Source organism: Hyperolius riggenbachi, chromosome 7 (assembly GCF_040937935.1).
Source record: "Hyperolius riggenbachi isolate aHypRig1 chromosome 7, aHypRig1.pri, whole genome shotgun sequence".
Taxonomy (NCBI): Eukaryota; Metazoa; Chordata; class Amphibia; order Anura; family Hyperoliidae; genus Hyperolius; species Hyperolius riggenbachi.
Window position 1 is genome coordinate 46,753,625 of NC_090652.1, and position 17,024 is coordinate 46,770,648.

A 17,024-nucleotide genomic window follows, 5' to 3' on the forward strand; every position below is an offset into this window, starting at 1 on the left:
CACACAGAACTATATCTTCTGCTGCCACTACAAGCTATTACGCCACTACAATAGCTGCATCTACCTACTCCTCCTGCTGCTCCTGTCTGTGGTACCACTACCCACCACCAGGGTCCACGCAGAACTATATCTTCTGCTGCCAATACCAGCTATTACGCCACTACAATAGCTGCATCTACCTACTCCTGCTGCTGCTCCTGTCTGTGGTACCACTACCCACCAGGGTCCACACAGAACTATATCTTCTGCTGCCAGTGCCAGTCTGCCACCAGCTATTACGCCACTACAATAGCTTAAATTTTTTTTTGAGATGTCTGGGGTGAAAACTGTGATGTCCCCCTTCCGCTTTAAATTTTGAGGGACACATCTAGAAAACTGATGGTGTCTCTAGATACATTGAGGGAAAATGTAATTGCCGGGTGGATTTGATTGGCCTCATTCACCATCTCAAGGAGCAATTCTTCAGGGCCCCTTCACAGGAGTAATACATCATCCACAAAACAGAAGTATTGAAATACATGTGCCTTATATTTAGGGTTGCACAGAAACATAGTGCGCTCCAGTGACTCAACAAAAATGTGAGCAATAGAGGGAGCGGCAGGAGATCCCATGCTCGCCCCCTGCCGTTGTATGTAAAATTCATTATGAAATCTGAAATGGTTTGATTTGAGAATCAATTCAAGGCTGTCCAGTAAAAAGTATACCACACCATTGGGGAGACTGGTTTCCAATAACCTGTCCCTCTATCACAGCTATTGCCTCATCCTGAGGTATAGCCGTGAACACTGAACAGGCTCTGGATGTCTAAACTACAAAAAATAATGTCACTGTGTGCATCATTTAAGGCTTCCAGTCTCACCAATAGGTCTGTAGTGTCTTTAAGACAACGAGGAAAGGATTTAACAATCGACTGCAGATGTGTATCCAAAAAACCTGCTAACGGGTATAATATTGACCCCCTACTGGACACCATTGGTCGTCCAGGGGAGTCCACCAGCTGCTTGTGGATTTTTGTTAACAAATATAACAGGGGAACACTGGGAAATTCTACCGTTAACCCTTTAACCCAATCTGCTGTCTATTACCCCATCCTCAAGTGCTGAACTTTCTCTTTCACTATTTGGGTAGGGTCACTAACACCTGGTATAGAGGGTTTAATTATGCACCTGTCTAAACCCCTCCCGCAGATATCCTTGCATGTTCTGTATGACAGTAGCTTCCCCCTTATCAGCTTTGGTGGTGATGATCTCAGAATTTTGCGCTAGTCATTTCAGCGCTGAATTTTGGGCCATAGTAAGATTTTTATGTGCATATTTGCTATTGTCCCATTTCAACTTAATCTCCCACTTAACAGCCTTCTCAAAAGCATCAATTACTGGAAATTGTTCATCTGGAGACCAATCGGAGCACTGCATATATCTAGACAGTCTATTGTCCATAGCGTTGCCAGACACATTTTCTTAAAAAAATGCTTTCAACCTGAGTCTCCTCAGAAATTTAAACAAATCGACCTCCCAATCAATTAAATGAGTGGGCACAATCCCCAGTCCCTTCTCCAGTACTGAAAGTTCTATAGGGTCAAGTTCATATGAGGAGATGTTAATGACATTGCTCACCTTGTTCAGGTTCTGTTCCTCAACTGATAATTGTCCCTCTGCTGGCGTGGGTTCCGCTTGCTGGAACCTGTGCTGACCCCTCGCTTTCCTGCATCGTCTAATGCGCCCCCTTGCACGGGGACGTGGGCCTCTTGAAAATCCTGTGGGTTGTCAGTCATCAGTCATTGACTCGGCTGTGTCCCATTCGTGTCTATTGCGCCGTGGTGCCCCTCTGCCACCTCACGGCTTTCCTCTATTCCGCGGGCCTCTCCGTCGTCATCCTCCTCGTCTTCCGCCACAAACCAAAAGTGCATCAGCTCTGCCTCGTCCGCTCAGGTACACCGCACTCTTGTTGGTTCCCCTCTGTGTCCTCAAGCTGTGTCTCGCCTAGCGTTTGGCCACCGTTGCGAGCTCTCTGCCGTTCCTCTTTCCAGGTGTACACCCGGTCTTGGCTGTAATCATTGGCATCATGTTTAAGCTTCATTTGCTTACGGGTGGCCAAGGTACGTTTCTTAGCATTGATGCCATCATCGATTTCTTCCATGATGTCATTGTAGTCATTCGAGTCCACACTGCCTTTCAGACTGTCCTCAGCAGTGCTGATCTCACTTCTCAGTTTAGTGAGATGGACCTGTAATCTCTCAATTGTGAGGACCATAATGTCTATGTAACGATTGTGGGATAATTTCGTCAGTCAGCGCACAACGCGCACGCTGACACGATGGAAATCTCCCACAAGCGCTCAGACAGATGGCCCCAGTGCGATGCAAATGCACCTGTGGAGGGAAATACCAGACAGCAGGAGGAGCTGTGGAGCACAGAGGACAACAGCTCTGAGTGCTCCACAGATGACAGACAAATATTGCTCAATGCAATCAGCAATGAGCAATACCGAAACAGCACAGAAACAACAGTCCGAATGTGCGTATATCAACGTATTGATATATCTCCACGATTCGAATACAAGAAAATAATAAAGACAGTATGCGCATATATCGGCGTAACCGATATATGGCGCAAGTACTGACAAAATAACAAACGTGTACTGTACGTCCTAACTAGTGTGTACGAGTCCCTGGTTTCCTCCCAGTTCGAGCGTACAAGGAAAGCTAACTAGGAACACAAACAAACAGATAGCAAGCACGCTTACCAATCGGTTGCCTTACAGCAGGCAACGGCAAGGGTTGCTCAGACAGACAGACAAACATATAACAAGGACAGGTCAGATGGGATCCACCACTCTCACCGCCGGAGCGAATGCGATCCCCAGGCAGAATGAATGCTTGTACAGCAAGCGCCAAAAACAGGACAGAAGGAAGTAGCCAAACGCAACTGCAGCGATGGCTTGCTTCGCAAACAGAATCAGAATGATCCACTACCCTTACTGCCAGAGTAGTGCGATCCACAGACAGAACAAAGCAAGAAAACAGAGGCAAGTCATAAACGCTAACAAAACACTAACTAAACGCTACCTAAACGCGGTCACCGCATGAGAAGCGCAACAGCGACTAAAACACGTTGGGAGTACGGTCACCGCACGCGAAGCGCAACAGCGACAAAGCGTACTATCTAACTATCCAAGAACAGAGGTCCTAAGCTACTGCTAGTCAGGCTAACATGGAACTATGTCAGACAATTACCACAGCAGGAAGTGAGACTTTATGCTGAGGTCATTCAGAGGGAGTGGACATGCAAATCTCCAAACAGCTGCAAGGTAATCAACACTCAATGAGAGTGCAAGCAAAGCCATGCCAGCAAATGTATAGAAAGAAATCAGAAACTGCCTGGCTGCAGAACCACTGCAGCCAGCAGTACAGGCTGCAGAAGCAATCATTACAGTCTATACTGCATTTGTTTATAATTTCAAAGAACCTTTGCAGAAAGAGCATAGGTTCAACAACCTTTTGTTGAGTCACTGGATCGCACTATGTTTCTGTGCAACCCTAAATATAAGGCACATGTATTTCAATACTTCCGGCCGGCTGCCAGGTCGGGCTTCTTCTGCGCTCCAACGTGCGTGTCATTGGTGCGCGCTGACGTCATCGGACGTCCTCCGGGCTGTACTGCGCAGGCTCAGTAGTTCTGCGCCTGCGCAGTACAGCCCGGAGGACGTCAGATGACGTCAGCGCGCCCCCGTGAGGCGCAGAAGAAGCCCGACCTGGCAGCCAGCCTGGCCAGGTACGCCACCGGAGACGACCGGGAGCCGCGGCAAGGGCACGTCCTGCATGCCACGGGCTGGAGGAAGCCCCAGGTAAGAGGATTTGGATTTTTATTTTTTTTTAGCTTTTGCCTGAACCTTCCCTTTAAGCAGCAGAAATTGGGCACTAACACTTTTAAAACTTCAGCAGTTTGTGTCCTCAGATTTGTGATGTTAAAATAAGTGGTGACACAATACAGTGGTAAACAACATGCCCCTGAACCAGCTTTTTTAAATGTTATGGCATCAAATTCAAATTGATAAAAAAAAAAAAAACCCACTAAAGAACTTAATTAGATAAAAGGTTTATGTGATTCGCAAATCATTAAGTTCTGTTTCTATTTTACTGAGTACTAGTTTAAAGTGAACCCGGTGAGAGTGATATGGAGGCTGCCCTATTTATTTCCTGTTACGCAATACCAGTTGCCTGGTAGCCCTGCTGATCTATTTGGCTGCAGTAGTGTCTGAATCACACCAGAAACAAGCATGCAGCTAATCTTGTCAGATTGGACAATGTCAGAAACACCTAATCTGTTGCATGCTTGTACACGGTCTATGGTCAGGGTCCATGGCTGAAAGTATTAGAGGCAGATAATCAGCAGGATGGCTAGGCAACTGGTATTGCTTAAAAGGAAATCAATATGGCAGCATCCATATCCCTCTCACCTCAGGTTCACTTTAAAAAAGTAAACAAAAATACAGGTTTGTAATATATTGGAAGGGGTGCAGAATGTACCGCATATGTAATTTTCACAGTTACGCCTATATGTAATTACAATTTGTGCGTGCATGAAAAAAGTGTGCCAGGAAAAAAGGGCCCAGCTGGATAACGAAGTGGCACCGGTGGATAACGAAATCTGATAACGATAAACATCTTTGTCAAACTTTGTTCACGATAAATACTGTTGGAAAAACAGACGGGAAATAATAACGAAAAGATATTAACGTTAAAAGTCATTACGTAATTATTTGTTATTTATATAGTGCCGACATCTTACACAGCGCTGTACAGAGTATATATTGTCTGGTCACTTAACTGTCCCTCAGAGGGGCTCACAATCTAATATAGTCTTATGTCAATGTATGTATCATGTAGTTTAACCCTACAAATTAAAAAAAAGCAAAAGAAAATATGTTTTAAACGCTGAAAAATGACAGTTTAAAAACCATTTTTCCTTTGCATTTTTTAAATCGATTTTTTCTCAAACTACAAGGTCTTTATGACTTGTACCCACTATTCTTAACATATGTAGCAATTTTGCTGGCAATAGCATGTATGGGGGCTAGTAACCGCTAAAGTTGGCACAAAATTACCTGAAATTACAAATGACTACAATTAGACAAAATTACAATTTTTCCCAAAAATTCGCATTGCGATTTCGCCTTGTAATTGTGAATTTTGGTACAAAATTACGTCTATGCGAAATTTGTACTCATCACTATATTGGATTTATGAAACATTCTTGTCAAAATTTGGAACAATGCACTTGTCACCATCTGGTAAAGGGAGTCTGAAGTGAAAATAAACTCATGATATAATGAACTGTATGTGTCGTACAGCTAATAAATAAAACATTAGTAGCCCAGATATGAGTCTAATATTGTTTCCAGTACAGGAAGAGTTAAGAGACTTCTTTTGTTATCTATGCAATAGAGCTTCTCTGAGCTCTCTGACTAATTTAGTCAGCTGGTTGGCTACAGTGCTATTTTCTGAAGCACTTATGCATCAAAGAAACAATGAAAGACAACATCAGATAAGATTTTACTGCAGGGGAGTTCAAATGGTCATTAGCTCTGCTCTGTTTCATAGTTTAAAATGCAAAGCGCAGTTTGTAAACTGCAAATATAAAAGAATGATGCAACGTTATTAAAAAAAAGCTTTACAACTGAAAATAAAAATATGAGACTCTTGCTACTAATGTTCCATTACTTATCCATACTAGACAAAATTCATTATATCATAAGTTTTTGTGGGTTTTTTTTCGCCCCAGTGTCACTTTAATAACACTGTTGTCGCACTTACTGTGGCTTCTAGTGAGCTGACCTGTAGCGATTGTGATGCTTTCTTCTTTGTGATAGGCTCCTACTTTCAAATTTACTTATATAGGACTCTTTTTGTTATATAATTAGGGTAGGGTGTCATGCCACCCAATAACACAATGTTTACCATTCACTTACAGCCATTTCACAAAGCTCTTGATTTACAGGAAATGAATTACAGAAATAACCTGATTAGATTAAATTCTTGGTATGCACAGAAAAAAAATTGTGTTGCCTGAGGCTGGTTTCACATTAGGAATTGATGGCAATGGTGCAGTGCGGCCCAGATGCCGCACCGCCAAAAACAGGCCTTTGGTGATTACCATGTTACTGTGCAATAATCCCCTTCTGACTGAAACAGCAAGGGGCACTCACTTGCACTCCGCCTCCGCGCATGCACACCACAGTGCCACCGTGTAAGTTTCTTAAAAACCCTGCATTGCCATACTTGCACGACTTCTGGCCTGCCACAAATCACCGCAGGAGTCGCATAGTAACTTAGGTACGCGCTCGCGATAGAGGGGGGACTTTCAGCACAGCACCGTAGGCAATGTGATTAAACCCATGGGGCCTGATTCACAAAGCGGTGCTAACAGTTAGCACGCGGGTGAAAAGCCCTTTATCACGCCTAAACTCAGTTTAGGCGTGATAAGTTTAGGCGTGATAAGTTTAGGCGTGATAAGTTTAGGTGTGATAAGTTTAGGTGTGATAAGTTTAGGTGTGATAAGTTTAGGTGTGATAAGTCTAGGCGTGATAAGTTTAGGTGTGCTAAGTCTAGGCATGATAAGTTTGGGTGTGATATGTTTAGGCGTGATAAGTTTAGGTGTGATAAGTTTAGGCGTGATAAGTTTAGGTGTGATAAGTTTAAGCACCAACTGGGTTAGCACCGCAATGCACAGCTGATCAAAAGTTTTACGCTAGCAAAGTCTGGTGCACTTCGCATAGAGTTTAATGGCGCTGCTTTGTGTGCGGGACTTTGCAAGCGATCTAAACTTATCACGCCTAAACTTATCACGCCTAAACTTATCACGCCTAAACTTATCACGCCTAAAGTTATCACGCCTAAACTTATCACGCCTAAACTTATCACGCCTAAACTTATCACGCCTAAACTGGCTTTTCACCAGCGTGGTGCAATGGTTATCACGCCTAAAGTCTCTAACTGGGTTAGCACCGCTTTGTGAATCGAGCCCTTGACTTACATTGCCATTCGGTAGGAATGCGGTAAAATGCTGCAACGTACTAATGTGAAATTACCTTTAGGATCTATTTATAAATATTAAAACAAATGAAAACATTAAAGACCTTAACTAGTGTTGGGCGAACATCTAGATGTTCGGGTTCGGGCCGAACAGGCCGAACATGGCCGCGATGTTCGGGTGTTCGACCCGAACTCCGAACATAATGGAAGTCAATGGGGACCCGAACTTTTGTGCTTTGTAAAGCCTCCTTACATGCTACATACCCCAAATTTACAGGGTATGTGCACCTTGGGAGTGGGTACAAGAGGAAAAATTTTTTAGCAAAAAGAGCTTATAGTTTTTGAGAAAATTGATTGTAAAGTTTCAAAGGAAAAATTGTCTTTTAAATGCTGAAAATGTCATGTTTCTTTGCACAGGTAACATGGTTTTTACCGCCAGGCAGTCATAAATGTAATAAAGATAAGAGGTTCCATAAACAGGGACCGGTAACGCTAACCCAGCAGCAGCACAGAGCACACGTGATGGAACAGGAGGAGGCGCAGGAGGAGAAGGCCACGCTTTTTGAGACACAACAACCCAGGCCTTGCATGAGGACAAGAAGCGTGCGGATAGCATGCTTTTTACCGCCATGCAGTCATAAATGTAATAAAGATAAGAGGTTCAATAAACAGGGACCGGTAACGCTAACCCAGCAGCAGCAGCAGCACACGTGATGGAACAGGAGGCGGCGCAGGAGGAGAAGGCCACGCTTTTTGAGACAACAACCCAGGCCTTGCATGAGGACAAGAAGCGTGCGGATATAGCAGCAATGCTTTTTGCCGCCATGCAGTCATAAATGTAATAAAGAGAAGAGGTTCCATAAACAGGGACCGGTAACGCTAACCCAGCAGCAGCAGCAGCACAGAGCACACGTGATGGAACAGGAGGAGGCGCAGGAGGAGAAGGCCACGCTTTGAGACACAACAACCCAGGCCTTGCATGAGGACAAGAAGCGTGCGGATAGCATGCTTTTTACCGCCATGCAGTCATAAATGTAATAAAGATAAGAGGTTCAATAAACAGGGACCGGTAACGCTAACCCAGCAGCAGCAGCAGCACAGAGCACACGTGATGGAACAGGAGGAGGCGCAGGAGGAGAAGGCTACGCTTTGAGACACAACAACCCAGGCCTTGCATGAGGACAAGAAGCGTGCGGATATAGCAATGCTTTTTGCCGCCATGCAGTCATAAATGTAATAAAGAGAAGAGGTTCCATAAACAGGGACCGGTAACGCTAACCCAGCAGCAGCAGCACAGAGCACACGTGATGGAACAGGAGGAGGCACAGGAGGAGAAGGCCACGCTTTTTGAGACGCAACCCAGGCCTTGCATGAGGACAAAAAGCGTGCGGATATAGCAATGCTTTTTGCCGCCATGCAGTCATAAATGTAATACAGATGAGAGGTTCCATAAACAGGGACTGGAAACGCTAACCCAGCAGCAGCAGCACACGTGATGGAACAGGAGCAGGCGCAGGAGGAGAAGGCCATGCTTTTTGAGACACAACAACCCAGGCCTTGCATGAGGACAAAAAGCGTGCGGATATAGCAGCAATGCTTTTTGCCGCCATGCAGTCATAAATGTAATACAGATGAGAGGTTCAATAAACAGGGACCGGAAACTGAACGAGCGGTGTACTACTGTTCCCAGCAGAAACAGAACAGTACACAGAATGCTATATAGTGTGGCTGAACGAGCGGTGTACCACTATTCCCAGCAGACACAGAACAGTACACAGAATGCTATATAGTGTGGCTGAACGAGCGGTGTACCACTATTCCCAGCAGACACAGAACAGTACACAGAATGCTATATAGTGTGGCTGAACGAGCGGTGTACTACTGTTCCCAGCAGACACAGAACAGTACACAGAATGCTATATAGTGTGGCTGAACGAGCGGTGTACTACTGTTCCCAGCAGACACAGAACAGTACACAGAATGCTATATAGTGTGGCTGAACGAGCGGTGTACTACTGTTCCCAGCAGACACAGAACAGTACACAGAATGCTATATAGTGTGGCTGAGCGAGGTACACAGTGGCAGTAAACAATGCTATATATAGTGTGGCTGAGCGAGCGGTGTACTACTGTTCCCAGCTGCGACACACAATGACTGGGGGGGACCCTGGCTAGCGTGGCTGGAGCGCGAACTACCCTGCCTGCCTACCCAAAGCTAAACCCACAGACAAATGGCGGAGATATGACGTGGTTCGGGTATTTATTTACCCGAACCACGTGACCGTTCGGCCAATCAGAGCGCGTTCGGGTCCGAACCACGTGACCCGTTCGGCCAATCACAGCGCTAGCCGAACGTTCGGGGAACGTTCGGCCATGCGCTCTTAGTTCGGCCATGTGGCCGAACGGTTTGGCCGAGCACCGTCAGGTGTTCGGCCGAACTCGAACATCACCCGAACAGGGTGATGTTCTGCAGAACCCGAACAGTGGCGAACACTGTTCGCCCAACACTAACCTTAACCCAGAATTGAACTATGCAAATTCTATTTGCCGCCCACTAGTGGACATAGTTAACATTGGACTCCTATGCAGAATGGGTGTCACGGCAAAAGGTTTGTGGGTGATCAGGATGTTCATTCGGATTCACCGATTTGAAATGTCCTCATTTCCGATTGGAAATCGTTATTTCCGATAGGAACTCGGAAAATAGAACTCGGAAATTGGATTTTGTCAGAAATACTGCATTGCCGAAACTCTAATTTTAGAACAATCACAGAACTCGGACGTATTGGACCAATCAGAGTATGCAGAAACAACTCAGAAGTATTTGGCTAGAGAATGCAAAAAATAACCCCCAAAAAAGGCTACTCAGATTAGAAAATGAATATCCGAAATCCACAGAATCGGTAATTGGCATTGACGAAAATTGGAATATCAATGGAATTGGAAATCTGCTTTTCCGACCATCATGGTGGAGCATTGGATGGCACTCTCCTCCACTTGCAGTGCTGGGATCCCTGGTTCAAATCTGGCCCAAGATGCTATGTGCACGGATTTTGCATGTTCTTTCAATGGGATGAGGTACGGATGAAATCCGAATAAGTTTCATTCGGATTTCATCCTCCTAATTAGTGCCCCTGAGCGGATGTGTGCGGGGGTTAAACTTACCCAGCAGGTGTCTTCTTTAACCCGTCTCACAGTGCCTCCCACACTGCTTTCCAAGCTGTGTCACGTGACTACAAACACTTCCTCTTTCAAGCCGGACGAAGTGTTTGTAGTCACGTGACCTCAGCTTGGAACGCATCGTGGGATGCGCCGTGGGACTGGTTAAATAAGACACCTGTTGGGCAAGTTTAAACCCCCCCCCCCCCCCCCCCCCCACACACACACACACACACACCCGCTCAGGTGCACTAATTAGAAGGATGAAATCCGAATGAAACTCATTTGGATTTCGTTCCAGTTTAATCCAGAGAGCATCACTAGTTGTATAGGGTTTCCTCCCACATCCCAAAAGCCTGCTGGTAACGTTTACTGGCTCTTCCAAAATTGGCCTTAACTCTCCTGGCGGTAACCCTGAGCTACACTTGGGATAGCCGCCGTAGAGGATTTCTCTGCCCCGGGAGGGATTATTTGAATAAAAGTTGTTTTAGCCTTTGTAGCTAGCACTTCGCTAGCTACCATTGTCCCCCAAGTCCCTCCGCTCTGCTCCGATCCCCCCCGATCGCTGCCGTTATACGTACCCCGTGATGGCGCAGCCTCTCCAATCAGCTCCAGGCTTCGCTATGGGGAGGATCGGGATTGCGCATGGCATAGCGGCAGCGATCGGGGGGATCAGAAGGGTGCGGGGGACTTGGGCGACAATGGTAGCTAGCCTAGTGCTAGCTACAAAGGCTACAACTACTTTATTTCAAAAAATCCCTCCTGTGGACGCAGCCTCAGAAACTGTGTACCGCCAGGAGGGTTAAGGTGGCCACACAATACAATTTTTTAAATATCTTTTCAATTCAAGAATTGCAATCCATTTTTCTGATTGGTTGAGACATTTTAAAAATCTGAACAATGTACTACACACCTATGTTAAATTTTTCCCCAATTATGATAAAAATGAACACTCAGAAAGAAGAAATTGCTTGGGACCGTACAATCTTGTCAATCTACCACACACTATTCAATTTTCATATAAATTGATCAGAAAAATCCAACACTCCAGATCTTTTATCAAATAAAAAATGGAAAATTTGATTGGATTTATCGAATGGATGAAAAAAAAGGGATTTTTCGGTACAACCGATTGTTGTATTTATTGAATTGGTGTTAAATTGGATCTTTTCTTTATAAAATTGGAAGGGGAGAACATATTCTGGTTGCACTGATTATCTGGAGTGGGTGGGAACGGGACAGACATTGGCCACACTGATTACAGGGGGAAGCAGGGGGACAATTCTTTCCTTGAGGTGGGAGGACAGATAATCCCATCTTTGATTACTTCAGGAGGGGGGATAAGGACAGATTGGAGGGTTAATAGCTGCTTGTGGGAGCCTGGAGAAGTTACTGGCTGCACTTGGGGGCCAGAAAGGGGTTACTTGCTGCAATACGTTATGCAGTGCAGCTGTTAACTCCTTCTGATCCCCAAGTTATACGTAAAGCAGATCCGAGATGAAAAACTAAATTTAACAAGTAACTTGTCTATATATCTATATCTATGTCTATCTAAAGTTTAGATAGTTTACACAGCATATCTAGTTGCAAACAGCTTCAAAAGTGTATGATTATTTATTCCTGTGATACAATGAGAGCAGCCATGTTCTGTTTGTCACATTGTCACAGTCTGAGGGCTGGAAATGCCACCAGCTTGCCTGTGTGTAAATTCAGTCCCCTCTCCTCCTCTCTGCCTCTGAAATCAATGGCAAGTAACCTCCTCCTCCCCCTGCCCAGACTGAGCTCCCATAAGCCCTTGCTACAGTGCCAAGGCACAAAAGGAGCTGTGAGCGAGGCTTGTTTAGTTTATAGGGAATTAGAGTATTAAAACAAAACAAAAAAAGTATTTGGCTTGAGGTATGCCCTATAAACTATATGTAAGGAACACAATTATGCACTGAGTAAAAGTTTCTCGGATCCACTTTAAGTCATTAAAAAAATTCCAGCTTAAAAGGGTCAAATTTTGAGGTCGTCTTATACACAAGGTAGGCTTATATTCATGGATATACGGTAGCTATAGATGGTCCTAATCACTTTAATTTGAATCACGCATCAGGTGCATTTTAAAAACAAGTTGAGAAACAAGTTATACAACCGTGAAATTCCAGAAATACAGGGCCGCTATCATCTCGCACATAACTGCACACATAATTGCTATAGAAGAGGTATAAGTCTTCACCCGCCCAAACCTGGAGCTAGAGATACCAACATTAGGTGTGTCTGACTAAGATCTTCTATTTTTATAATATGTAAACACCATGCTATCAGCTAGGACAGTGCTGTCCAACTTCGCGGGCATGGAGGGCCGTTTTTTTTCCAGGCCACATGGTGGAGGGCCGGTAGACTAACCCCCCGAAAAAAAAATCTAGCAGCAGTTTCCCCACAAAATGCACTCAGATTGGCTGCAGATGTACACACAATATGCTGTCAGATTGGCTGCAGATGTACCCACAAAATGCACTCAGATTGGCTGCAGATGTCCCCACCAGTGGTGCTCAGCAGAGCTCGAATATTCGAGTAGCTCGAATATTCGAGCTCTTTTTCAGCTATTCGAGCTCGGTATTCGAGCTCCGAATAGCTGGAGCTATTCGAATGGGCTATTCGAGTGAACTCGAATAGCCCATTCACTATTCGAGCTATTCGAGCTAACAGCGCTATTCGAGCTCGAATACCGAGCTCGAATAGCGTCATAGCCCAGATTGATGTCCTTAGAGCCAATCAGAGGGCTCCCAGGCCCTCTGACGGCAGCCAATCACAGAGGGGGACCCTGGCCAGCCCTACCCTATAAATAGCGGCCGCCATGTTAGGTGTTTCCGTCCTTGCCTGACTTTGTACAGAGAGAGATCTGCTCCTTTGTGCGTTGGCTTAGCAAGAGCTTTATTGTGGTCAATCACCTAGCGTTTTTGCTCACATACACCTCCTATATACACCTATATTGTTGTTAGTTAGATAGACATTGTATTTTAGTTAGTAGCTTGTGTGTTACATAGAGACAGGCAGCTGCTGCAGGCTTACAGCTTTAGGCCTCTGGGCCTGCCTGTGTGGGCAGCTGTTCTCTCCTGTCCTCTGTTAGTTTATTTCTCATCTATACCAGTATTTCTGCTGTCCTTTAGTACTGAGTGATTGTATTTTGTATTGTAGTTATATACTGTAACTGTACTAGGACACTCACTGTCACTGTTTGTTCATAGCTCCTGCGTGTGCGTGCACTCACTGTCTGTAGTGTACACACACTCTATTTCCTTGTGATTACTACTGATTATTGTAACTGCTAGTTGTACTTCCTGACTGTTACTACTTACTTACTGTACTAGACACTCACTCAGTCACTGTTCATAGGTAGTGTTGGGCGAACACCTAGATGTTCGGGTTCGCGAACGTTCGCCGAACATCGCCGCGATGTTCGGGTGTTCGCGCCGAACTCCGAACATAATGGAAGTCAATGGGGACCCGAACTTTCGTGCTTTGTAAAGCTTCCTTACATGCTACATACCCCAAATTTGCAGGGTATGTGCACCTTGGGAGTGGGTACAAGAGGAAAAAAAATATTTGAAAAAGAGCTTATAGTTTTTGAGAAAATTGATTGTAAAGTTTCAAAGGAAAAACTGTCTTTTAAATGTGGAAAATGTCATGTTTCTTTGCACAGGTAACATGCTTTTTGTCGCCATGCAGTCATAAATGTAATACAGAGAAGAGGTTCCAGGAAAAGGGACCGGAAACGGTAACCCAGCAGCAGCAGCAGCACACGTGAGGGAACAGGAGGAGCCGCAGGAGGAGAAGGCCACGCTTTTTGAGACACAACATCCCAGGCCTTGCATGAGGAAAAATAGCGTGCGGATATAGCAATGCTTTTTGCCGCCATGCAGTCATAAATGTAATAAAGATGAGAGGTTCAATAAACAGGGACCGGAAACGCTAACCCAGCAGCAGCAGCAGCACACGTGAGGGAACAGGAGGAGCCGCAGGAGGAGAAGGCCACGCTTTTTGAGACACAACATCCCAGGCCTTGCATGAGGACAAATAGCGTGCGGATATAGCAATGCTTTTTGCCGCCATGCAGTCATAAATGTAATAAAGATGAGAGGTTCAATAAACAGGGACCGGAAACGCTAACCCAGCAGCAGCAGCAGCACACGTGAGGGAACAGGAGGAGCCGCAGGAGGAGAAGGCCACGCTTTTTGAGACACAACATCCCAGGCCTTGCATGAGGACAAATAGCGTGCGGATATAGCAATGCTTTTTGCCGCCATGCAGTCATAAATGTAATAAAGATGAGAGGTTCAATAAACAGGGACCGGAAACGCTAACCCAGCAGCAGCAGCAGCAGCAGCAGCAGACGTGAGGGAACAGGAGGAGCCACAGGAGGAGAAGGCCACGCTTTTTGAGACACAACATCCCAGGCCTTGCATGAGGACAAATAGCGTGCGGATATAGCAATGCTTTTTGCCGCCATGCAGTCATAAATGTAATAAAGATGAGAGGTTCAATAAACAGGGACCGGAAACGCTAACCCAGCAGCAGCAGCAGCACACGTGAGGGAACAGGAGGAGCCGCAGGAGGAGAAGGCCACGCTTTTTGAGACACAACATCCCAGGCCTTGCATGAGGAAAAATAGCGTGCGGATATAGCAATGCTTTTTGCCGCCATGCAGTCATAAATGTAATAAAGATGAGAGGTTCAATAAACAGGGACCGGAAACGCTAACCCAGCAGCAGCAGCAGCACACGTGAGGGAACAGGAGGAGCCGCAGGAGGAGAAGGCCACGCTTTTTGAGACACAACATCCCAGGCCTTGCATGAGGACAAATAGCGTGCGGATATAGCAATGCTTTTTGCCGCCATGCAGTCATAAATGTAATAAAGATGAGAGGTTCAATAAACAGGGACCGGAAACGCTAACCCAGCAGCAGCAGCAGCAGCAGCAGCAGCACACGTGAGGGAACAGGAGGAGCCGCAGGAGGAGAAGGCCACGCTTTTTGAGACACAACATCCCAGGCCTTGCATGAGGAAAAATAGCGTGCGGATATAGCAATGCTTTTTGCCGCCATGCAGTCATAAATGTAATAAAGATGAGAGGTTCAATAAACAGGGACCGGAAACGCTAACCCAGCAGCAGCAGCAGCACACGTGAGGGAACAGGAGGAGCCGCAGGAGGAGAAGGCCACGCTTTTTGAGACACAACATCCCAGGCCTTGCATGAGGAAAAATAGCGTGCGGATATAGCAATGCTTTTTGCCGCCATGCAGTCATAAATGTAATAAAGATGAGAGGTTCAATAAACAGGGACCGGAAACGCTAACCCATCACAGATGGTCATTGTTCATGTTACTGGTTGGGGACCAGGAGTGTGCACAATGCTATACAGTGGCGGGTGAGCGGTGTACCACTATTCCCAGCAGCGACACAGAGCACAATGCTATACAGTGGCGGGTGAGCGGTGTACCACTATTCCTAGCAGCGACACAGAGCACAATGCTATACAGTGGCGGGTGAGCAGTGTACTACTATTCCCAGCAGACACAGAGTGGCAGTAAACAGAATGCTATATAGTGTGGCTGAGCGAGGTACACAGAGTGGCAGTAAACAGAATGCTATATAGTGTGGCTGAGCGAGCGGTGTACTAATATTCCCAGCAGACACAGAACAGTAAACAGAATGCTATATAGTGTGGCTGAGCGGTGTACCACTATTCCCAGCAGCGACACAGAGCACAATGCTATACAGTGGCGGGTGAGCGGTGTACCACTATTCCCAGCAGCGACACAGAGCACAATGCTATACAGTGGCGGGTGAGCGGTGTACCACTATTCCCAGCAGCGACACAGAGCACAATGCTATACAGTGGCGGGTGAGCGGTGTACTACTATTCCCAGCAGACACAGAACAGTAAACAGAAAGCTATATAGTGTGGCTGAGCAAGGTACACAGAGTGGCAGTAAACAGAATGCTATATAGTGTGGCTGAGCGAGCGGTGTACTACTATTCCCAGCAGACACAGAGTGGCAGTAAACAGAATGCTATATAGTGTGGCTGAGCGAGGTACACAGAGTGGCAGTAAACAGAATGCTATATAGTGTGGCTGAGCGAGCGGTGTACTACTATTCCCAGCAGACACAGAACAGTAAACAGAATGCTATATAGTGTGGCTGAGCGGTGTACCACTATTCCCAGCAGCGACACAGAGCACAATGCTATACAGTGGCGGGTGAGCGGTGTACCACTATTCCCAGCAGAGACACAGAGCACAATGCTATACAGTGGCGGGTGAGCGGTGTACCACTATTCCCAGCAGCGACACAGAGCACAATGCTATACAGTGGCGGGTGAGCGGTGTACTACTATTCCCAGCAGACACAGAACAGTAAACAGAATGCTATATAGTGTGGCTGAGCAAGGTACACAGAGTGGCAGTAAACAGAATGCTATATAGTGTGGCTGAGCGAGCGGTGTACTACTATTCCCAGCAGACACAGAACAGTAAACAGAATGCTATATAGTGTGGCTGAGCGAGGTACACAGAGTGGCACAGAATGCTATATAGTGTGGCTGAGCGAGCGGTGTACTACTATTCCCAGCAGACACAGAACAGTAAACAGAATGCTATATAGTGTGGCTGAGCGAGGTACACAGAGTGGCAGTAAACAGATTGCTATATAGTGTGGCTGAGCGAGCGGTGTACTACTATTCCCAGCAGACACAGAACAGTAAACAGAATGCTATATAGTGTGGCTGAGCGAGGTACACAGAGTGGCAGTAAACAGAATGCTATATAGTGTGGCTGAGCGAGCAGTGTA

The 17,024-nt window shown here is 45.8% G+C and overlaps 1 protein-coding gene across 4 annotated transcripts in view; it reads right to left on the minus strand.

The window, feature by feature from the left end:
* LOC137524292 (RING finger protein 112-like) overlaps positions 1-5,876 on the minus strand; it is a 368,236-nt gene extending 362,360 nt beyond the window's left edge. For 2 of the 4 annotated variants that reach the window (XM_068243990.1, XM_068243989.1), the window contains exon 1: positions 5,816-5,876. The gene's annotated coding sequence lies outside the window, so the exon portion shown is untranslated. The remainder of the gene's footprint in view (positions 1-5,815) is intronic. The other 2 variants (XM_068243993.1, XM_068243991.1) reach the window with 2 other exon arrangements.
* Positions 5,877-17,024: the final 11,148 nt, after the last annotated feature.